This window comes from Pogona vitticeps, chromosome 1 (genome assembly GCF_051106095.1).
Source record: "Pogona vitticeps strain Pit_001003342236 chromosome 1, PviZW2.1, whole genome shotgun sequence".
NCBI lineage: Eukaryota > Metazoa > Chordata > Lepidosauria > Squamata > Agamidae > Pogona > Pogona vitticeps.
The window spans coordinates 138,098,794-138,123,916 of NC_135783.1; positions in this window are offsets into that span (position 1 = coordinate 138,098,794).

The following is a 25,123-nucleotide window of genomic DNA, read 5'->3' on the forward strand; positions in this document are numbered from 1 at the left end:
TGAAAATGGAGCTTTGCTGGAGCTGTCCCTGCCCCCCCCTCGGGTAAGAACCACACCACCAGCTGGCCAGTGCCAAAGGAGCTAAGAAACTTCTCTGCACTGGCTTAATGATGACCCTGTTCTTGCCCCAGGGATCCCTCCAGCTCCTCCGTTGTCTCTGCATGTTGAGAGGACAAGGACTCTGCTGCCCAACTTTGGTGCTGTCACTAGCCAGGATGCCTCCTGGCACAGGCCAGCCACTGACATTGGCTGGAACAGAAACCCTTCTATGTTTTCTTAAACTGCTGACTAGGCACCACCCGCGAATTCTACCTCATTCCCCCCCCCTCCCCGGTGTGCAGTTTTGGCTTAGGCCTGCCATAAATGGACCTCTATATTCTTATGTCAATTATACAGATTAATAATCAGGAATAACTATACTTTAAAAAACATCTGCGAAACAGGAAAAAATATAAATCTGAATAGCGGCAGCAAAGGAATGGCTAATTTGCTCACACTAGTGGGCGGAGAAATCTTAGAACAGCTGTCATTGGAAAAAGGGGATGGGGACAATTTCAAGGGAAACTAAATTTGTACCCTGTAAGCTTTTCTACACTATGGTCAATAGTAACATTTTAAAGTTACTCTTTAAAACATAGCATTCATGCCTACTTAATGCAGTCATTTCTTCCTTAATGTGAAGAATTCACAATAAAATTATTTTTCTCTCTGTTTCTTTCTGTGGAGTGGTCTGGTGGATTTAATTTAAATGGTAAGTAACAATTTTATTGAATGGAAGTGTATTTCTAATCCCACTTAACCACAAAGAATACTCACTTTTCATACTCCTGCTTCCATGATTAAACACAGTATATTTCAGATCCCAGTTCTGCCCAATGAACACAGTGACAGTGCAGTCTGATAGACAGAAAAGAGATTGACAAATATAGATATAGATATAGATATTCAAAAGTTAAGATGAATGTAGTTCGGTGGGACTCCCCGATACTGGACTGCAATCCATTTACATAATGATGATGTAGCATTATTCAAAAATAGAAGTTTCAATAAAATTTAATCACCATGTATCTGGAAAAAGAAAATATAATTTTAGGATATTGTAGTTCCTTAGGCAGGAAATGAGATGCAATATGTGTGTAACACTCACACCTTTAAATAAATTCCTCAGCTAACAGAATAAATTTGCAACATCCAGCTACCATTTAATGATTTAATACACAACTTTACTAATTAGTTTCAGGAATGATTTATTTCTCTTTCAAAGCCAAAATCTTAAATCCAGGGTGGATTGATTTTAACCATGACTTAAACAAACACACACACACAAAATACTGATCTGAATAATCAATTCATATATTACCTAAACAGAGACACAAATTTGGCCATTAAATCATGTTAATTTACGACGATACTGAATATTCACACCGGTGTTTCATTCTTTCAGCCAGGCCTTCAATCTATTTGCACCGTCTGCCCATGTTATTGTTTTTAGGGGCATCTAGTCACCAGATCCTGAAGCTGAGGCTCCAATACTTTGGCCATCGCATGAGAAGAGAAGACTCCCTGGAAAAGACGCTGATGTTGGGAAAGTGTGAAGGCAAGAGGAGAAGGGGACGACAGAGGACGAGATGGTTGGACAGTGTCATCGAAGCTACCAACATGAATTTGACCCAACTCCGGGAGGCAATGGACCAGAGCACGCCAGGCCCTCCTGTCTTCCATTGCCTCCCGGAGTTGGGTCAAATTCATGTTGGTTGCTTCGCAGACACTGTCCAACCATCTCGTCCTCGTGGGGTCATGAAGAGTTGGACATGACTAAATGACTAAACAACAAGTCACTTCTCACCTATGGAAACCAATGGATGATTGACTTCCACAAAGTCCTGTCATTAACAGTCCTGCTCAAACCTTTCAAAATAAACACAATGGCTTCCTTTATTGAATCAAGCATCTCCTTTTTGGTCTTCCTCTTTTTTGAGCCGTCTTCAATTTTTCACAACGTTACTGTCATTTCCAGTGAGTGTTGTCTTCTTGTGATAATTTTTGCCCATAGAGTCAAGTATTTAAAGTAGGGAGGCTCACTGTCTTCAGACAAATGGATTAAAAGGAATTAAATCAGATATATTTGTGTGTTTCTGTGGCAATCCTTATGTAAGCATGGTAGACTTCTAGGATTCCCCACAGACTGGCAGACACCCCGATAGGCCTTGTCTCTTTCCCTTGCACCCAGCCACTCACAGTTGGGTTGAAAGGAAGATGCACTGAATAGCAAACAGGTCACGACGATGGAACCTTGTCCAATGCTACACCTCAGTATCTGACAGATGTTCCTTCTTATCACTGCTTCTGTTTCGTGTCCTTCCTCCTCCTGTCCCTGGCCTCAGTGAGGGCAAACTTTGCCTTGACTCATCTCTACATTTACAAAAACAACATACCCAACATAAACAAAAAGCCCATGAATAATATGAGGTAGGAGGTGAAAATAAAATCCCTGTGAGTTGAATCCAAAGAAAAGCAGATGTAATGAAACTGGCAAAAGGTGGCTTTAGCTAGGCTTGTTACATGGATTTTTTTTTTCATGGATCCAACCACAGTTGGATAGGCAGAGCATGAGAAATTATCAATATGCTTGTTTATTTTTAAAGAATAGCCTTTTTTAATATATCAAGGTACTCAGTAAAAGGCACTGATTCAAATTCAGAGATTAACTGAGGGCTCATAACAGTATGTTCAGACTATTTAACATGAAGTTATTCTCTAAGAAAAATTTAGCATTTAAATTAAAGTACAAATCTTCCCCCCTCATTTTTTCTATCTGAAAGCAAGCAAGCAAGCAAGCAAGCAAGCAAGCAAGCAAGCAAGCAAGCAAGAGGTCAACTGAACTTGGATAAGTTCATCATAAAGGATAAAACTTCAAGCTAATGATATTAACCAGAATTATACATAATTGCAAAATCACACCTTTCCCATGCATATACATGCCCCACCCAAACTTTTGTTCAGCAGAATATCAAATGGGAAACTGACGAGTGGAAAACATTGACAAATACTGTATTATTTCACAAGAGGTTAAGACTTGTTTCAAACTGGAAGGTATGGCAAGTGTGCCTTGAAATAATGGGGAGGTGACTTTAGAAAATTTAATCTATAATGATAATTAACTCGCCTTGGATCATCATGGGAAAGCAATGCCCTTGACCAAACTGAAAGGTAACTCTTTGCAGCTAATATTGTCTCATTGAAGGCGCTGTTACATTATGAAAAATGAATTGGGAATTGGGGTTTTTGAAGCCTGTTTAAAGTCATGTGGTTTTCTGGTCGATGTGTGCACACTCTTGGGAAACTTTTAATCTATTTTAAAACTGTATTGTGTATTGGTTGAGGGACTACATGGGCTTTTAGAATCGTTGCATTTGAGACTTTGTCCTGTGCTTCCTTGCCCTTTGCATTGACTGCCTCTCTCAGCCACTGGGCATTGCTACGGTGGTGTTATTTTTAATATTTTTAATATTTCTGTTTTAAATTTCTTGCAATCTGGCATAGTGCTAGTTCAATATGACAGACAATAAAATAAAATAAAATAAAATAAAATAAAATAAAATAAAATAAAATAAAATAAAACAGAGGTTTCCCTGCAGCCGGACAAACCCACAGGAAGACAGACAGAGATGCACATACAGGGGTGGAAAAGGAAAAGGAGTGACAGAACCAGCAGCTGAGGCTGACAAGAGATAAGGCAAACCAGTGAGAGGCAAAAAGAAACTGACCACAGAAATTGACAAGATCGGCAGCTTCCTTGCTTGTAAAGGAGGAGGACTTTTCCCCATCCAATCTTTCTCTCTCTCTCCTGCTCTATTTTCAGATCACACTGCTAGATTTTCCTACAGCCCAAGACCTGTGATCCTGGCATCCACAGACACAATTTACACCAACAGAGGCATTCACATATGCCAGAATGATTCAAAATAAATTGATTTCCCAAGTGATTGAAAACCACTTGCAGCTGAGTAAAATACTCACTTTCCAATTAAAAAAAAAACACATGTCCCAAGCAAAAAAAATCCCATGCTTCCCAGTCCGTAGTTGGAATTTTAAAAATGGATTTCAAACATGCTATACCCAGTTGAAAAAGTGAGGGGTTTTTTCCACATGTAACTGAGCCTTAGTTTCTTTTGTGCCCTGACTGCAATCTAGTTATAGATGGCTGCATCCTAGAAGGTGGGTCATGGCAGAGCCTCCCAGTCCACAAGATCAGCCTTCCTCACCCGGGGATAGAAAAATCAAAATGGTTAGAACGACAATTTCCATCATCCCCAGACAACATGATGGGAGTTGCATTCCAACCACACTTTCAGGGTGCTGAGTTGGAAATGCTCGGCTAGAGGACGCATGGATTTAGCCATATATTTTGTTCCATGTAGAGAAAGTGAAAGATAGGAGCTGTGGAACTACCTTCCAACCTCATATCGATAATTTACAGTGGACCCTTGACTTACAGACTTTTTGAGTTACAGACTTCTCTGGCCGCAAAATTTAGGTTTGACTTGCAGACTGAGATTTGACTTACAGACCAGAAAAAACCCAAAATGGAACAAAAACGGCCTGTTACGGGATTAATCGGTTTTCAATGCACTGTAGGTCAATGGAGACTTGACTTACAGACTTTTTGACTTGAGAACCGCCTTCCAATACGGATTACGTTCTCAAGTCAAGACCCCACTGTAATTGGGGGGAGGGGGCTGTGAGGAAGAAGCTTAGCTCCAGGTTGCGACCTCGCATGTCATGACCTTCTGAAGAGACACTTGTCCTTGGAACTGCATGAGACATCTTTCTTGTCCTGTGGATTGTTTTGTCCGGCTGTATAAGAGCTTAAGTATTTGTTGGCAATTGGCAGGCATCTGTAGATAGCTGTTTATGGCTTTATAATTTTAAATGAGCACTTTGAATTGTGCCTTTGTGTGTGTGTGTGTGTGTGTGTGTGTGTGTGTGTGTGTGTGTGTGTGTGTGTGTGTGTGTGTGTGTGTGTGTGTGTGTGTGTGTGTGTGTGTGTGTGTGTTATGTGATCCTTGTGACCAGCCTCAGTTAGCAATCTGGTTGCGGTGTTTTGGATCCACTGAACACTTTCCAAAGGCAGCCCCCAGGTAGATTCTGTTACAGTAACCCAGTCCAGATGTAATTAAGCCATGTATCACTGTGGCCAGATCAGACCTCTCCAGGAATGGGTACACCGGGTACGCTAGTAATAACGTTGCGTACCCAGCCTTACCTTCACCGATGTGACAAACAACATTGAAACAGAGCATGGACAGAGTTCCTACTCCTGTTCTTCTGAAGATGCCGGCCACAGAGCCTGGTGAAACGTCTGGGAAGAACAACCTTCGGAATACGGCCAAAGAGCCCAAAAAACCCACAACAACCAACGTTGAAAGACTTGTGACTGGAGTGGTCAGAGCAAAATCTGATATTTACTGCCAGACTCAAGCCGTTTCTATGCAGGAAGTTATATATCGAACACCGACATTCAGGGGTGGTTGTGTGTCATCAAGTTGATCCCAATTTAAGGCAACCCTATAAATTAGGGTGTGATTATTCATATTTGAAAAAAGAGAGAGATTAAATATCAACTTTTAACAATGCTTAGTATCCTTCAGCTGCATGCAGAATGTCCTCTTCTGTGCACAGTTCCTCTTCTTCAGCTGCTTGTGAAAGGGGGCATTCAGCAACCCCTTGTGCAAGGGAAGGTCTCATTGTTTTCGTGAGAGTGATTATTCCCTTGCATAAATGTAAGCCAAAAGGAAAACTGATCAGTCTGCTGGAACCATTACCCTCTGCAAACAAGATTTCTGCTTCATGGATGTAGGTAAAGACAATTAGTCAGTTATGAGATTAAGGCTGAAATCCTATTGTCCTAACTTTACCCCCATGCAACTTGGATAATGACACCGGTCTGTGATGATAATATCCAAGTTAATTTGATTGGAAGCTCCCCATTCCCCCAGTTTAGGTTCCAAGTCTGCCTTTTGCACCAGGGAAGCCTTTGGGAGCCTCGGAATGATGGAGGGGGAGACTTCAATAGCCAAAAATCACTACCCCTGGTTCCACCACCACTGATCCAGGGAGGTGTCTTTTTGGCAACTTAAAGGCTCCTCCTCCAATTGCAAGGCTTCCCCCCCCCCCCCGGTTAAACGGAGCACTAGGGAGCCACGGATATCATTCAAATTGCATAGCATAAAGTTACGCCAATAGGCTTTCTGCCTAAGACTAATATGCATAAATACAGCATATTAATTTTGACACAGTCATTATTTAAGAAAAACTAAGCGGTTATAAGGGGCGTGGTGGCGCTGCGGGTTAAACTGCAGAAGCCTCTGTGTTGCAGGGTCAGAAGACCAGCAGTCGTAAGATCGAATCCACACGACGGATTGAGCTCCCGTCGCTTTGTCCCAGCTCCTCACCAACCTAGCAGTTCGAAAGCATGTAAATGCAAGTAGATAAATAGATAACACCACAGTGGGAAGGTAATGGTGTTCCGTGTCTAGTCATGCTGGCCATGTGACCCCGGAAACTGTCTACAGACAAATGCTGGCTCTATGGCTTGAAGACGGGGATGAGCACCGTGCCCTAGAGTCGGATACAGCTGAACTAAATGTCATGGGGAACCTTTACCTTAAGCAGTTATATCTGTATGTGCAGCTTTTTTAAAAATACAGGCTTAAAATGATTTTTTAAAAAAATGACAGCTCCCCAAATATAATGTCTTGTTTGACCTCTCACAAACATGGCACATTCGCATGCATCAGAAGATTATAAAACCACATGAGGAATTAGAATCATAGAAGCATAGAGTTGGAAGGGTCCTATAAGGCCAGTGAGTCCAACTCCTTGTTCAGGGCAGGAATCCAAATCAAAGCAGATCTGACAGATGCTTGTGCAGTTTTCTTGTGAATGCCTCAATTGTTGGAGCACTCACCATCTCCCAAGGTAAGGGGTTCCATTGTCATACTGTTTTAACAATTAAGACGTTTTTCCTGATATTCAGCCTAAATCTTGCTTCCTGTAGCTTTGAGCTCATTATTACTTGTCTTGCATTGAGAACAGGTCCTACCCCTCCTCTGTATGACTTACGGTACCTTTGAAATATTCGAAAAATGCTATCATATCTCAGTCTTTTCTCAAGGCTGAACATGCCCGATTCTTTCAGTTCTTCAACATGGTTCTCTATGAATCCACACTGGTGGGTTAAACAGCGCCTGCGCTGGTTCCCCTCGGAATTTTCCAGAGCTATGAGGAAAAAGATATAAAGTTTAGGTTGCCCTATACTGCGCACGCTCAGCCTGCCAAAACCTTAGTTCCATTTATCCGCCCGTGGAGTTGGAACCTCTCGGATAGAGCTCCTGAGCTTATTCGCTATTTTTCCGGCTATTTTGAACATTTTTGGCTTGACCTGGCTTGTCTTTCATCTACCCGTACCTCCGTTGCCCTGAACTCGGACCGACTGACCTCTCTTTGCCTCTGGTGATCAATTTGCAAGTACTTTCACTTCCCGCTTGATCCTGATTGCGGCCTATTACCTCCTGCTGAGGCGCCACGCGCCTCTAGGACTCTTTCAATTACCAATTCTCTCGTCTGTTCCTGCCGCTTGGCTTATGTCAGCGAAAAAAGGACCTTTTCGCCGCTGTTCTGCCTGCTCCGGGAAGCTTCCCTTCCAGGATCATCATTCCCTCTGTCTTTTCTGTCTGGGTGAGGCCCATTCGCCTGCCCATTGCAGGCATTGCAAAGAATTCACCAAAGCGACTCTGAAATCCCGTCAGCAACGCCTCAAGTATTTCCTCTGGAATCAGACTCTGTCTGCTTCCCAACCATCAGATATGGAATCTGTCCAGTCAGTCTCCACTGTCCACTCGGAGGTGACTGTAGTTTCCTCTTCTCCTCCTTCGATGTCCAAAGAGGCTCCTAAGAAGGCTTCGAAGGGGAAATCCAAAAAGCAGTCTGCCGGGAAGAAGTCGTATTCCGATGTTTCTGCTCCTTCAGCTTCGGGACCGACAAAGAAGGCAGCATCAACAGCTACATCGAGGGCTAAACCGAAGACCAAAGAGATTACTTTGGTCGTTCCGCCTGTTTTGGTGTCGGTGCCTTCTCCCTTCCTTGAAGACTCGTCTCGGGACTGGGACTCGGTCTCCGATTTGGGCACCTCCATTCCACCTCGTCAAGTTCCGCCGGTGGACTTGGGAAGGTTGCCTACAGTTAGCCAGCTCGACAAGGTTGTTGCCGGCGCCGAGAGCGTTCCGCTCAGCCCGATACTTACCAGGTGAACAACCTGATCTCCCTCGCTCCTCTCGGAGTCGGGTCCTTCCAGGTCTCCTCCCCCTCCACAGGACCGACCTACCATGCCTCTCAAGGAACCAATTCCTCGGCGCCCAGCTTCTGACTCCGCTGAAGATGAACCACCGGCGAAGAAGCGGCGTCACCACAGGAAGCACCGACGAGGCCACTGACGCCGGAGGGACTCCTCACCATCCGACTCAGATTACAGTTGGGGTCGGAAGAGGTCCCACCGGAGATGGCGAAGGAGGGATTCTTCCACCGAGTCCTCCTCGACCTCGAGAGAGAGGAGACACAGGAGGAAAAGATCTAAGTACTCCTACTCATCGTCCTCTCGATCCTGTCTCCGCGCCGCAGCCCTCCCTCGAAAAGACCACTGGACATGGGCTCCGACAAACCCACGGCACCGAAGGATGTCCCTACTGTGCCTCCTGCTTTACCACCTCGACAGCCTGACGATGGGTGTCCACCGTACCCTAAAAAGACACCCTCGATGCCTAGGGTGCCTCATCCTCCATCCTTAACCAACCAATCGGAGGATGAACAACCTGGAGATGACTCTTCAGAAGGGGACGAGGACGAGGAATCTGAAGTGTCCTTAGACGTCCCAGTTCCTGGGGAACCTTTGCCCCCAGAGGCAGCTAATTTGAAGCCGTCCTCTCCTTCGGAGGAATTTTCCTCTTATACTCAAATGATTGCTCGTATGGCACAAGCTCTTAAATTGGCAATTGAACAGTCTCCAAGGAAAGAGGAAAATCTAATTTTTGGAGACATTGAAGCTGAACGAACACATCCAGTCAGTCTCTCCTTCATACCTGAGCTGATGGACCTTATAAAGGAATTTTGGGAGCATCCTGCTAATGCTATCTTGATTTCTAAAAGGACTGAGAATCTGTATAGGATTCATGGCAAGGACACTTCCTTCCTCGTCATGCACCCAGCACCTAACTCTTTGATAGTAGAGTCTAGTTCTACTAAGACTCCAACAAAGGGCCACCCTACACCGACCAACAAAGAGGGGAGGAAACTTGAGATCTTAGCACGTCGCATGTACTCGATGACCACCTTCATTCTACGTGCAGTTAACTATCTGGTGGCCATGGGTGCCTATCAAAAACAACTCTGGACAAGGGTTCTTCTGGCCCTTCAAGTAGCGCCAGAGGATATTAGGCAGCTCTGTCTGGATACTCATGCAGAGGCTCTCACTGTATCCAAGTACCAGCGGCTTGCTGCTCGCCACGTAGCAGAGGCCACTTCTAAGAACTTTGCATCCATTATTACCTTGAGGAGGCATGCCTGGCTCCGCTCAGCCAACATCGTGGAGGATATTAAAACTAGGGTGGAGAAATTACCTTTTGACGCCTCCGGCCTTTTCAGTCAAAGCACTGATGAAAACCTTGAGAATCTACACAAGAGTAAGAAGACAGCGAAGTCTTACTCAGTGCAGCCCCCTCCTAAGCAATCTAAAGTACAGTGGCGTTCTAGATACACCACTCCAGCTTACCAGCAGCCATCTACCAGTGCTTACCGTCCTTATGGAGGCGCCCCTTCCCACCGCCCTCCTCAGGCTTCCTCCTCATCGGCTGCCTTCAAATCTCAACCACCTCATAAAAAGCAGCCCTACAAAGGACCTGGAAAAAAAGCAGAAACAGTACCTTTGACTTTCTGACAACTCCACTACCATCCCCCCACACCACACGCCTCTCTCCTTACCTCCACAACTGGACTCTCATAACCAACGACATCTGGGTCCTGAATATTATAAACTCCGGCTACCACCTGGAGTTTATAAAGTTGCCTCCTCTAGGACAGGCCAACCCTACATCATTCGATCCTGTCCTGGAAGAGGAGATCACTCTTCTTCAGAAAGGGGCCATCCAGAAGGTATCATCAGAGGATGTCCTCAACGGTTTTTTCTCCCGATATTTCTTGGTCCCTAAGAAGGACGGGGGTCTGAGGCCCATTCTGGATCTGAGAAGCCTCAACAAATTTCTCAAAACACGCAAGTTCAAGATGGTGACCCTAGAGTCCATCATTCATCTTCTGAGACAAGGAGACTGGTTTGTGGTACTGGATCTGAAGGACGCATATTTCCATGTCACCATACACAGGAGTCACAGGAAATATCTGCGTCTGCTCTTCAACAACACCATTTATCAATTTGTGGCCTTGCCCTTTGGCCTTTCCACAGCACCCAGGACTTTCACCAATGCATGGCTCCTGTGGCAGCATACCTGCGTCTTCAGGGGATTCAGGTATTCCCCTACATAGACGATTGGCTGATTGTCTCGAGGTCCAAACATCAGGCTTTACAGGACACTCAGTATGTTCTCCAGACTTTGCAGTCACTGGGTCTCACTGTAAATTACGAAAAGTCCAGACTACATCCTTCTCAGGTGGTAGATTACATCGGAGCGAGGATAGACTCAGTCCACGCTCGGATGTTCATGCCTCCAGAACGCATCCAGAAGTTATTCAAAGCCATAAGAAGGTTCAGGCCCAAGGCGAGAGTAAAAGCAAGTCTTGCACAACATCTGTTAGGCCTCATGGCTTCCACAACGGCGACTCTGTCTCACGCTCACCTCAAGATGCGTTCCCTTCAAATTTGGATGCTGTCGCTCTTCAATCCACTCCTCGACAGTCAAAACAAGCTCCTGACTGTCACCCCGGAGCTGGCACAGCAGCTGCAGTGGTGGACTTTCCGACCTCACCTATTAGTAGGACGTCCCTTCCATCCTGTCCATCTGACAACACAGGTGACTACAGATGCAAGTCCTCTAGGGTGGGGCGCTCATTGCGAAGGTCACCAGATCAATGCTCTGTGGTCCCCTCAGGAGAAACAGTTACACATAAATTATCTGGAACTGTTAGCCATCATAAAGGCCTTGAAGTCCTTCCTACCTCTTGTGAGAGGCAGAGCGATTCAACTCGTCACAGACAACACCACAGCCATGTTCTACGTGAACAAGCAGGGAGGGACAAAGTCAAAGTCCCTTCTGCTTCTATCAATACATCTTTGGGAATGGTGCTACCAGGAGCACATTTATCCGGTAGCCATTCACATACCCACTACAGACAACCTCATTGCAGAGGAGCTCAGTCGCCACTCCTCTCAGAACCAAGAGTGGGAGCTGGACTCAGAGATTTTTCAAAAACTCTGCCACAAGTGGGGGACGCCGACCATCGACATGTTTGCCACGGACTCCAACACGAAATGTCTCCACTATGCGTCCAGGGCAGGACGGGGCCCCGGGTCATTAGGGGATGCTTTCATGATCCCTTGGCACGAGGGCCTTGTGTACCTGTTTCCTCCCATTCCCATGGTTCAGAAGTCAGTAGTCAGAGCTCTCCAAATGAGAGCAGAAGCGATCTTGATTGCACCTTGGTGCCCAGACAACCTTGGTTCTCTCTACTTCTACAGACGGCAGTCGACAAATTGAAACTTCCCCTGGTCCCACACCTAATCACTCAGGACTCGGGGTCGATCTTCCACCCAGATGTGGACTCCCTCCAATTGACAGCGTGAAGGATATCCCATCAATAAAAGAAGTGCTTGACAAGGCAAGGAAGCCTTCTACCTTGTGACTGTACCAACACAAGTGGCAAGGTTTTCTCAAGTTCACTGCAGAGCGGGGTTTACAAGCATCCCCCGTTTCTCTATCTACCTTATTACTGTATCTCAGGCACCTTTTTGACCTAGGCCTAACTAAGTCTACTTTAAAGGTGTATACGTCTGCTATAGTTACCTTTCAACCCAGGGAGTCACAGTCGTCCAAATGGTTCTCCCACCCGACTGTGAAAGCCTTTTTCAGAGGTCTATCCAACATGAGACCTCCTGTGAGACGACCTTTGCCCCAGTGGTCTTTACAAACTGTGCTACATTCTCTGGTTCGTCCTCCCTTTGAACCTATGGCTACCTGTGACTTAAAGTTTCTCTCCCTAAAGACTTTATTCCTTGTGGCTATCACTTCGGCCCGCAGAGCCAGTGAACTGGCTGCTCTCCATGCTGATTCCCCTTACCTTCAATTTTTCAAGGACAAGGTGGTTTTATACCCAGATGTTTCCTTTCTCCCTAAGGTTGTCTCAGATATTCATGTCAATCAGCCCCTGTTGTTACCTACACTCTTTTCTGAACCCTCTTCAGATGCTGAGCGCACGCTCCACTGTTTGGATGTTCGTCGTGCATTATCCTTTTATATCACAAGGACCAAAGACTTTAGGAAAGTCCAAAGGCTGTTCTTACGTTATTATGGCCAACATAAAGGGACTGCTGCTTCAACTTCAACCTTGTCCAGATGGCTGGTCTCCACCATCTCTTTGGCCTATGAGTTGCAGCATAAACCACTCCCTGAAGACCTGTGTGCTCATTCTACAAGAGCTGTTGCTACATCCACGGCCCTGCTGCGAGGGGGTAGACATCCCCGACATATGTAGAGCAGCTACCTGGTCCAGTGTGTCTACCTTCATCAAGCACTACAGACTGGACCTCAGGGCCAAGAATGAGACCACATTCGGGAGGGCTGTCCTTATATCACTGCTGCAGTGACGGCCCACCATCCTGTAAGTAGCTTGGTAGTCACCCACCAGTGTGGATTCATAGAGAACCACGTTGAAGAAAAACAGGTTACTTACCTGTAAACATGGTTCTTCAAGTGGATTCTCTATGAATACACACGACCCACCCAACCTCCCCACGTGTCCATCACTGCTGATTGAGTTCCAACTCTCTCTATGTGCGGGCACATGGAACTAAGGTTTTTTACGGGCTGAGCGTGCGCAGTATAGGGCAACCTAAACTTTGTATCTTTTTCCTCATAGCTCTGGAAAATTCTGAGGGGAACCAGCGCAGGCGCTGTTTAACCCACCAGTGTGTATTCATAGAGAATCCACTTGAAGAACCATGTTTACAGGTAAGTAACCTGTTCTTTTTCCTCACAGGGCTTGATTTCCAATCCCCTGGTCATCCTTGTTGCCCTCCTCTGACCTTGCTCCAGTTGGCTGGCATCCTTCTTAAATTATTTAATAAGGAATGAACTACACCGTACTTTAAAGATATAGCTACCAACTATGATTTTAAAATAAAAACCTTAAGTAAGGAAAAGTGCAGATGAACCGACAAGGATGACAGATACAGTGCAGGCAAAAGGTTAACCCCTACACATTAAGATCTTGCTCTGGATCAAGTCCCCTGTGTTTGCTTCAGGATGAAAAAGGTAAAAACAACATCACTACTAGCTTTCTCTCTAAAATAATATCTAGCTTGGCCCTTTAGGTATAGGGTTTTCCCCCTCCATATTCTATATCAATTTTCCACTTAGATTAATTGGTGTAGTTTATATCATTGTCTATATTGCCTTGCCTGCTAGAATGAAGAAATGGTTTTTGAAAGGAGCTTCTGGGTTATTCCTGCTATGAAAAAAAAAATCTATCCTGGTATCTTGATAATTACTTTTCCTGTAATTTTAACCAAACGAAACCAAACATAACACATATAACATATACACTTATTCCCTTGGAGAAAGTGGCTCAGGGAGGGAAAGGGTGGGGGCCCCTGTTGCATGAGGCATGCAATGGCTTGGGGGTTTTTTTGTACACTTTTTCTAATAACTTAGAATCTTAAATAATTTGATGCAGGGTATAAAACTGCATTACTACTAATTTTTTTTCTAAATCACAGATTAAAGGAAAATGAATTCATGTGAAATAAGCGTCGCAATAAGGCTCACAATACATCTCCTGAACGGCAGAGATTCTTGACTTGTTGATAATGTTAGAACCTGAGCAAGGCTGATCTGGCTCTGCGCATCCAGGATCAAAAACCTGCAGGCAACTGTAAAATATTAACAGTGAATCCTAAAATATACAGAGTGCCTCTCAATGAGATGAGCTAATTCCTGGACAAAATGCAGTACATTCTCTTCTCTTTCTCTCATCCTGCAAGGCATTTTGTGAATTTTATCCGTCTCTCGGGATCAACTTCCTACAAGGTGTAAAAGATCGGAAGATAAGAAATTTACTATTTCATGTTCCTTGGTGCACAACCTATTATTAAGTGTTCCTATAAGAAATTTTGTGATCTTGTTCTGACTTCTGTATTTGAAATAGACTCTTCATTTGGATGTGGCACCAATAATACCAGCATTTCTCCAAATTAGACATTGATTGATTAATGACACCTCTTGCACATACCCACACTTGTGTGGTGTGTGTGTGTGTGTGTGTCTTTCTGCACAAATGCAAACACACAGAGCAACTTCCTTTGAATATTTTAAGACGTTCAAAGCACTAAATCAGATCTGACATTTATGACACTTCTAAGCTCCCAGCAGGTGTTGGAGTGGACTGCATACCCCCACTGCTTCTGACCCCTGGATGTCCATACACTACACACCTACAGTATTTGCAAAGGAGAGCACAGTTTTTACATGCTCCCTGCCCCAGTTCTGCAGACATCCATGCCAATGTGCTGATAATAAGAATTAGTGCCCACATGACACACAGTACTAGGGGCTAGTCTAGCCAGGGTGCTCCGTGGGCACACTGCTTCAATGTGCAAATAGTAATGACTTGCAAAAATCTAAATATTTGCTAACTAAAAAGACTGAGATTGCTTCTGTTGCACTTTCAAAAGGGAGCTTCGCACACAAAAACACTGCACTGTCAAAATGAAAAAAGGCACCCTTGCCATGGAGACATGCTCTAACCACAACCTGCTACACAAATGTTTCCTCTTAATCTACACATTCTGCCTGCATGAAAAAGGCATGAAGTCCTTGCATGGAAGAGCAGAGCATGTGTAAATTGCTTGCCCATGTCTCAACCAATTGTGTGGACAGAGGAGAACAATGAATGTGGTGGGCACTGGAAGAGTAGGATGAAGTTCCTCCGAGACAGGAATAGGGTCAGGGGCCCCCTATACCACCCTGCGTCTCCTCCCTTACTTCTACATTGCGGGGGGCCCCATGGCCCGGTCTAATATCAACCAGGTGCACCCTGTGGTTGCTGCTTATTTCTAGTATCCAGGAGGGATTCTGTGGTTTGACTTCGTACTTTCTAAAATTCTATAATGGTTGCAAAGCTTTCAGATAATGTTGCTCCCCGATCATAATTTTTCTTGACTGTCAAATATTTATGGTTTAGACTAGAGATACAGATTGTAGTAGGTTAAAAGTTGTAAACGTTAAGTTATCTTTGTTAAGATATGTGGTGGTGTTGTGGGATAAACCGCAGAAGCCTGTGTGCTGAAGGGTCAGAAGACCAGCAGTCGTAAGATCGAATCCACGCAACAGAGTGAGCTTCCAGTGCTTTGTCCCAGCTCCTCACCAACCTGGCAGTTCGAAAGCATATAAATGTGAGTAGATAAATAGGTACCATCTCGGTGGGAAGGTAAAACGGTGTTCCCTAGTCACACTGGCCACATGACAACGAAAACTGTCTTTGGACAAGTGCTGGCTCTACGGCTTGAAAACGGAATGAGCACCGCCCCCTAGAATCGGACACAACTGGACTAAAAATGTCAAGGGGAACCTTTCCCTTTACCTCACTACATATTTTAAAAAACAAACTACATCTGCAACAAGCACTCACAGTATTAGCCCTAGTAACCATTCCCTTCGAAGATTTCCTGTGTTCATGTAACACATATATTCCTTAATGACCATTACATTTGTGTGGAGGGAGAGGAGGTCAACATCAAATCTGAGACTTTTGCTCAGTCTTTCATCCTCATCTTTAGTTCAGAGTTGTAATTAAAGGGTTCCAATGGATTTTTTTTCTTACATAGGAGCAAACATTCATCAACAATCTCCATAGATTCTTTCTGTGCCCTCAGCTAGGATAACCGTGGGCAACTTGTGGTCCTCCAAATGTTTATTTATTGCACTTTTATGCCACCTTTCTCCTGGGACTGAGACTCCAGGCAGCTCATGAATAATTTCAAAAAGACAAGAATTTTTAAGAAGCAAGCAAAAAAAGCAATGAAAATAATTAAACAAGGAAATATTGCAATCATCATATAAAAACAAATTAAGAGATATAAAAACATGCAAAATGTTATTGGGCTGCCATTCCCATCAGACCTAGCCGTCACCGTCAAAGGTAGGGGGAACTGTAGTTCCACAACATTTAGAAACCCAGTAGCTGTTCATCCCTGATGTACTGTAGGGCATCACCACCTCAGCGGGGACTGTTAGAATAATCTGAGAACAGCTGGATTGTGTGATAAATGCTATGATTATATTTACCACACAAAACTCTTTTCCAAATTAAGTGTTTACATTCTTTTAGAAAGGAGAAATCTGATGAGCTGTAAAGCTCTTCAGTTTGTACTAGTCTATATTTTAACCTCTGAGAAATTTTATGTTTATGTGCCTGCTAGTATGAACGAGTGTTCCTCCATAATGCGTGCACCTGCAACTCAGACATTATGCTGAGATACATCTGTGTTTACATTCTAAGGTGCAGATGTATGGAAAATAGGCAGAGCAGCACTGGAATACTGTATCACGGAAGATCTTCTTTCCCACTTAGATCTGCAAAGACAACCTGTATGGCAACAACAACAAAAAACACCAAAAAAAACCACACCCCGATATTGCGATTATAGTCCATGTGAATGCAGTTCTAAACTTGAAAGGGAACACACAGTCAGTTTATTCCAAAACTCTGCAGGGGTACAATATGCTCACAGAAATCTATATAATGAAAATTTGACTTTTTGGTGTCTTCTCTCATGTTTCAGTAGGTTAGAATGCTATTGGCATTTGTTTAAGATTTTTGTAACTTGCCACCACTAATTATGGCTAAGTGACAAGGTGAATATTGCTTCTCTAATTAGAAAGTTCAACTATCCATCGCTGTTATCTAGGACAGTGTTTCAGAAACTGTATTCTAGAGAACTTTTGTGATTCTTGAAAGTTTATCTGAAGCGGATCCATCATGATGCACAACTTTCTGAAAAGTGGACTGACCCTACCAATGTCTTCTGTGATGTCCCCACACAGGGTGGCATTAAGGGTGTTCTTGGGCAGTAGTTCCCAACTGTGGGTAAACCGAGCGTTCTTGGACTGCAACTCCCAGAAATTTCCACCATCAGCTGTGCTACCTGGTGTTTCTGGGATTTGCAGTCAGTTCATGGAATACAGTAGCTAAACACAGTGAGTATGTACAAGGATCAATCCTCAGCCTTCTCTGCAACACTTAGGAGTTTATTAACAGATGAGTCAGACGTTAGAAAGTTTGAGACAGGGCGCCAGTGACTATGATTCACAATGCCTATATGCCATATCTAGGTTGAGCGGTAGCATGTCACTGAAAGCTGGCAGCCAGTGATGGGGCAGTACTATTGATCTCTACTTCTGCTTGGGGGCTTCCAGATCACTGTAGCAAAGAGGATGTGGGAGTAAGGAGGTTTTCTCCCCCAACCCAATCCACCAGCAATCTCCTTAGGTTTCTCTGAAAACCACTACAGTTTGATCCACCATTGATTGATGGGACTAAATGAAGGATTGCATGGAAAATACTTTGATCCACATCACAGTCAATTGATAGCATCATATTTTAAAATCTTTCACCATGGGGTTGGGGCAAAATAAAAGCAGCACCCCACCCTATAGCAAGGACATATAGAAAAAAAAGTGTTGGATGAACTGAACCTATTATAGTCCATACTATTATTGCTCATTTGTCAGTGCCATGTTATAAACCTGGACAAAAGTTATAAACCAAGACTGTGAGACTTCCAAGTATCCCAATTTTTTTTGCTCATCCATGTCACCAAAGTGCATCTTATGAACATGGATTGTGTTAATATAACATTCCCCTTCCACTGTGTTCATGTCAGTGAGGATGCAGTATTATCTGACTGGCTCTTACCAAATGTAATATTTTAATTAAAACACATTTATTTATTGCAATAGTGGATTGACATGGAGCTATTCTGGTGGGAGGCAGTGGCTGCAAGAAGCAGAGTGAAAGGACTAAGTGATGAACCAACCTAGCCAGAATCCCCCCCCCCTTCAAACACATTCTGTCTGAACAACATATTACACACCAAACTGGTATGGATATGGCACAGTCTTGCTAAGAATGCAGAATATGGGGGCATGTTGTTGTTGTTGTTGTTGTTGTTGTTGTTGTTGTTGTTGTTGTTGTTGTTGTTGTTGTTGTTGTTGTTGTTGTTGTTATGTATAATCAATTGGGACTGAGCTGCAGAAGTATAGGGCATGTTTAATTGAAGTTAGGGCTTGTTACATAGCTAGGAAGTACAAACCTATTAGATTCAACAAAACTCATTTTAAGTTTTTCTGGAATCATGAAAGAAAGGAGCTTAACAAAAGCTTCTAAGAAGATCTGATCAATCTATACATACTTTTCTATTGTGGATTGCCCTGGAAGGCGGGGGTGGGGGGTGGGGGATGATTCTTAGTTCAACAGGAAGCCAGGGGGAAAAGAGAGAATGAAATTGCTGGACTCAGATATGAACCAGGAACAAACAACAAATCAAAGTGATCCCATAAAGCGAAACAACCTCCTCTGTTAAGCACCCTCAACTTCATTTAAATGCATGCCAAACAGTTCTGTACGGCTTATGAGCCACCAAGAAAAAAGAAGAAGAAGAAAGTAAACAGAATAAATTGCAAAATCTTAAGACAGACCAAAGCTGCCATCGAGTAAATGAAACATGGTGATACACTATTAAATGCCATTTACAAATTCATCAGTGTCATAAAAACCTGTGTAGCTGGCAGCAGCCCAAGTGTAAGCAAAATAGGCAATCTGCCAGAAAGTCTTCCTTCACAATACTTCTGGGCACGCTGAAGGCAATCTCTTCATTTGTACCACAAAGGCCACAACCCTGAAAATCAGTTACTGACAAGCCGCCCCATTAATGCCAGTGACAGTGGTGACAAAGGAGGAGGATTGGCAAGCTTTCCCCAGCTTGATTTGGCTGGTCTTCCTTTTCTTTCTTTCTTTTTCTTTTTCTTTTTTTCTTTTTTGGTTTGGGTGACTATTCATTCTTACCATTAAAAATATTTTTAAGTCTAAGACATTTTGAAGCATTTGGAGAAGACCTGGCCCTCTTCCATGCCTCTTAGGGTGCCCCCCCTAAATTTATACTGCTGGCAAATAGACATTGTCAGCACTTCCTGCCTCCAGTCAGTCTGTATTCCTAGAACACAGGTGTCATGTCCTGGTATGAAGTCCCATATCTGGGTGCATGGTAAAATGGGTGGCCGTTGAGTACAAGCTAGCCCCGCTCCTTCTCAGAGCTTGGGCGATTACTGCCTACTGATGGGATCCAAGGCACATGCTCTGGGGCCCAGCAGCTGCTCTCCTTGATGAAACGACACAGCATGCCAGTCTATTTGAAATGATTTGGCCGCAACGTTGCTGGTCACTGCTGCACAGCCTTGGTGCAACACAAGAACTGGCTCACACATCACCCAACCTGCCTGCTGACCAATCCATTCTCCCTGACTGTGGGCTGTAAACCACAGAATGACAAAGAAAAGGGGGTTCCCATGGGGTGCCAGACCATTTGTTGTTCCTAGAGGTGAAGGCAGATATAGATGTTCTGAAGCTAGGCACACTTCTGTTACCTTTTACTCCCCAGGAACTCTCAACCTAGGAATTTGGGTACAAAGGCTCAATTCCCCAAAACTGGATTTGTCTCCATTGGCCAACTTCTAACAAGATAAAGTCATGACCAAATGAATGAATGAATGAATGAATGAATGAATGAATGAATGAATGAATGAACATCTCATAGAAACAAACCAAAACAGCTCCAGTTCCCTTAGGCACAGCACAAATTGTTGGCATGCCAAAGCCTCCCCCAGTGCGTAAGTGAAAGAGGCAGAGGGTGGGTGGGGGGAATAAGTCCCAGCAATAACTCATATTGAGGAGAGCTGGGGAAGTGTTTATAGGCTTCCTAGGAAACTGAAGTGACAGCTCCTCCACTGTGATCTGCCATGAGGCAGCCACTTTGAAATCTGATGGGCTCTCCAAGCTGCGCAAACCATACAGAGATTTCTGGGAACCGCAGAGGCTCTCATGATAATCAGTGACAGGAAGATGGTGATGTTGTCCGCACCAATAAGCTCCCAGCCACCGGGATGCAAATCAGATACCTGTTGAGTTGAGAGGGAGAGAGAGAACCCCAGGTTTCTGTTACTATTCTGGATCAATGTTATCAAAGCCTCTGTCCATCCAGAAATGTAACTCATTATGTTGCTCATTATTAGTGTCCTACAGTTGCCATTGCTTCACAGCTATTGGAAAATACATGAAAATGCTCACCATTTCCATCATGTTGCCAACAATGCTTATTGCACATTAAAAATACAACAGGGCTCCCTTATCTGTGGGATCAGTATCCACTGATACACTTATCCATGGTCTGAAAATATAAACGTTAAAATATTTTTTAAAAAATTCTAGAAATCTGTATTTCTAAAAATGAAGTTAACAGAACTGGCCACTACATGGAGTCAGAAACCAGGTATGTACAGTGTTTGCTATTAAAATAGTATTTGCTATAATCCATATTTTCCAGAATCTTTGGGGGAGGGACTTGGAACCTATCCATTGCAGATGTGGGGGTCCTACTGTACCGTGGAGAAACTCATTAGAAAGGAAAGGTCTCCTTGGCATTTTTTCCCAGATACTTTCAGTTACAACTTGCAAACATCAAATCCAATTAGAGATGAGATGAGATTCGTAATCCAACAAATTGAGAAAGCCGCAGATTATCTGGAAATATACAGACAGGCATTTCTCATAGTATCTGGTGCTTTTCCATACAACTCCACCCCACCCCACCCCACTCCTGGGCATTTCTTCCAGCATGTCCCATAAAATTAAAATTACTTGCATACTGGATTGGGTGCCAAATTGATTGGAAGACTTACAGGAGGTCCTCCTAAAAGGAACATCCACCTTCAGAGGCAATACACCTCCGAATATCAGACACTTTGAATACTTCACATAGAAGGCCTTTGGTTACAGAGCTTCCCCATGTACTACAAAGCTACTGACTACCAGTCATAGATGCTAGAGACTGATATGGAAAATGTATTCATAATCTCTGTGGATTCCACATACTCTAAAGGTGACTTCCAAAATTCAACCCCTTTCTCTTGGCCTTTTATATGAGAAATCTTAAAATGGACACATTTCTGCAAAGTATTCAGGCTAGTTTGAATTTATGTCACAAGTGAGGCCTTCCTCCATTCTGCCCTAAGCAGATTCATAGAAGACATTTTGAATGGGGACTGCATGAGCCCATTGGACTTTCCTTTTCCTTTCAGAAGCCACATCAAATAGGATTTCAGCACCCTGATTAAATAATAGTTTATGTTTCAAAACCTTAATTATCAAATAACTGCATGCTGTCAAGTCAATTCTGACTTCTGGTGACTCTTTTCAGGACTTTCTAGGTATAAAGTGTTACATACAGCACTGATGTTACCTGTCTGTCATGGGTTTGGAGGGAAAGTTCCATCCTATGGGGAGTGGAAGGCGGGACATCAGGAGGAGGGGCTGTACTGTATAAATGTGTGATGCCTGTGTGGTGAGAGAGAGATGCTGTGAGATGCTGAGAGACACTGGGATGTGACGAAGCAGCAGCTGGGAAGAAGAAGCTGTTGTGGGAGTCTGTGTGTCAGACAGGGTACTACTGTGTGTCAGAGTACCAACCTGATAGGTTCAGGTGTCTGTTGGTTAGCCAGAACTGATAGGTTCAGGGTCTGTGCTTTAAGTTAAGGGTTCTGTGTGAACCAAACTGTATGTATGTATGAGGGAAATAAGCCACGTTACTTTATCTTATTCACCTGATTGTTTATTTTTCCCTGTGTGTATTTAAAATAAACCTTATTCTTTTTATTGTTTGAAAATCCATCCCTGGTCTGTGTGACTTCTTACAGGGAATGGTTGGTGGCAGCTTAGTGTAACTGTGTGACATATCCCAGTAGGTCTGGGTTTGTCACATTGATTGGTGTCCAGCGTGTGGGATACGACTGGTCCAGTTGTCCAGTGGTCCAGCAAAGCCTTGGCAGGTGTGCCCAGAGCAAGGGGGGTCTAGTCAGGGACAGTCTGAGGCGCGTAGGTAATCTTCTAGGTGTACCTCACGGGGAGGTGCGCTAGTAGAAGAACGTGCCAACTGGGGAGACTTAGATTAAGGTGCTCTGAGGCAGCCTAGTTTTGGCGGGAAAAAGCTGAGGCAAAACTGCGTAGTAACAGTGAGCTAGCTTGCCAGCTGAGAGGCCCAGCAGAGGGGGGTAGGCTCTGACTCGATACTGTTGCAAGTTAGTGCTGAAGAACAGCAGCAATCTCTGGGGAGAGCTGGTTCTGAGGCAAGAAGGAAAAAAGTGGTCGTTTTATTTTGAGGCTTGACTTTTTAAAGCAGCTTGTTCTGAGGGGGGATTATGCCCTTGACTCGAAGCCAGATGGCAGAAATGAGTGAAGTGAAAGACCCCCAGATTGACCAAGGTTCTGAGGATGAATTTGGCTCAGTGCAAGGTGACAGCACAGGAGAGCAGAACCCAGAACTCAGAAAATTGCTCATAGTCCAACAGCATGAACTGAGGATGAGGCAATTTGAAATGGAGGAAAGGGAAAGAGAAGAAAGATTAGAGAGAGAGAGAATGGAAATGGAGAGGGAGAGAGAGAAAATTGCTCTGGAAAAAGAAAGAATGGCCTTTGAATTAAAAAAATTGGAACTGATGAACCAGAACAATAATAACAATAGGGATTCTGAGGGAGGCCAATTGTCTAAGGCTGACCTGAAGAAATTCCCTGTGTACCACAAGGGAGATTGTCCTGAGGTGTTCTTTTCCTTAGTGGAAAGAGCGTTTGTGGACTTCTCAGTGAGGGAAACTGAGAAGATGACCATCATGCGATCTTTAATCAGTGGTAGCCTGGCTGAGGTTTATGCCGAGATGCCTGAGGAACTGATGAAAGATTTTGCAGAGTTTAAAAAACTGGTGTTTGCCAGACATGGGATAAATGCAGAGCAGCTGAGACAAAGATTCAGGTCCCTCACCAAGAAGCCAGAGCAGACTTTTACCCAAGTGGGGGCCCAATTGGTGAGGCTGCTTGAGAAATGGCTATCGCAGGAAGGAACAGAGACCTATGAGCAGCTTAAAGATTTGATAGCGCTGGAACAGTTCTATTCAGTCCTGCATGGGGAATTAAAATTCCAGGTGAGGGAAAGGAAACCTAAATCTGTGGCAGCAGCCGCAGAGATCGCAGATTTTATTTCCCAAATAAGAAAGCCCTTGGGTGAGGGGAAATCTGTAGGTAAACCCAAAGAAACCTACAGCAAGTACTCTCAGGGACCAGGGAAAAGCCAGCAAGGGGGAGGGGCCCATGGTGAAGGGAAGCCCTCAGACATGAAACTAAGACCTCAGATTTTGGAGGGAAAACCAAAACAAGATGAGAGAGAATCAAAATACACCAGAAAATGCTATTTCTGTCAGGGAAAGGGTCATCTAATCTCAGAGTGTGAGAAATTAAAGCAGCTAAAAGGAATGGTGCCTCAGAATTCTAGTGGGACCAAGCCAAAAGCTGTGTTCTGTGTCCAGAAACAGCAAGGCTCAGTGTCACAGAGGGAGCCTGTTGCCATGGCTACTCAGTCTGGAACAGCTACCTCTACTGATCAGGCTGAGGAAAATGGTCCTCTTGTGGAGGTAAAGCGCTGCTTGCTGATAAAAACAGATTCTCAGTTGTTTGAGACAGCAGGGGTGGACGTAGGAATACTTGACCGTCAGTATAGGGGGCTGCGGGACACTTGTTCCCAGGTAACCCTGTGCCATCCAGATATTATCCCTAGGGAGTTTATAATCCCAAATGAGATCATAAAGGTGGCAGGGATTGAGGGGCAGGTAATCTCTCTGCCAGTAGCAGAGGTACCTGTCAACTTTCAAGGCTGGAGGGGAGATTGGCGGCTAGCGATTTCATCGACTCTGCCAGCAGCCGTGCTCGTGGGAAATGACCTGGCTGAACATGTGAAACGGGTGCTAGTGATTACACGCTCACAAGCCACCACAGGGACAGTTCAGGGGGGTAATGATGAGCCAGAGACGGAAGCAGAGGGGAGTTCAGAAGCTGTGGTGGAAACCTTAACCACAGACAGCAGATTTGGACAGGAGCAAAAGGCAGACGCCACTCTCCAAAAGTGTTTTGAACAGGTGACTGACGCCCAGCTAACACCTGAAACCCCAGTGAGATTTCTGGAGAAAAAGGGGATTTTGTATAGAGAGACCCTGAGGAATATCTCAAAAGGGGGAGATGGGATCAGAAGTCAGCTGGTGGTACCTGAAAAGTATCGCCCCATGATCTTACAAAGGGGGCACTCTGACATGTTTGCTGCGCACTTAGGAGTGAACAAAACACAGCAGAGAATCACACAGAATTTCTACTGGCCTGACATAGGGAAGCAGATCAGGGAGTTCTGTAAACAATGTGATGTGTGTCAAAGGCAGGGGAATAACCGCGACAGGACCAAAGCAAAGTTGTGCCCTTTGCCTGTGATTGACACTCCGTTCAAATGCATAGGGGTGGATATTGTGGGACCTTTGCCCAAGGCCACAAAGAGGGGGAACAGGTTCATTCTAACCATTGTGGACCATGCCACAAGGTATCCTGAAGCCATACCCTTGGCTAACATTGAAACTAACACAGTGGCCGATGCTTTGGTGGGGTATATGTCCAGGATGGGATTTGCCTCAGAGATAATCACAGATTTGGGCGCATCGTTCACATCAAAGCTCATGAAACGCTTATGGCAAATCTGTGGAAT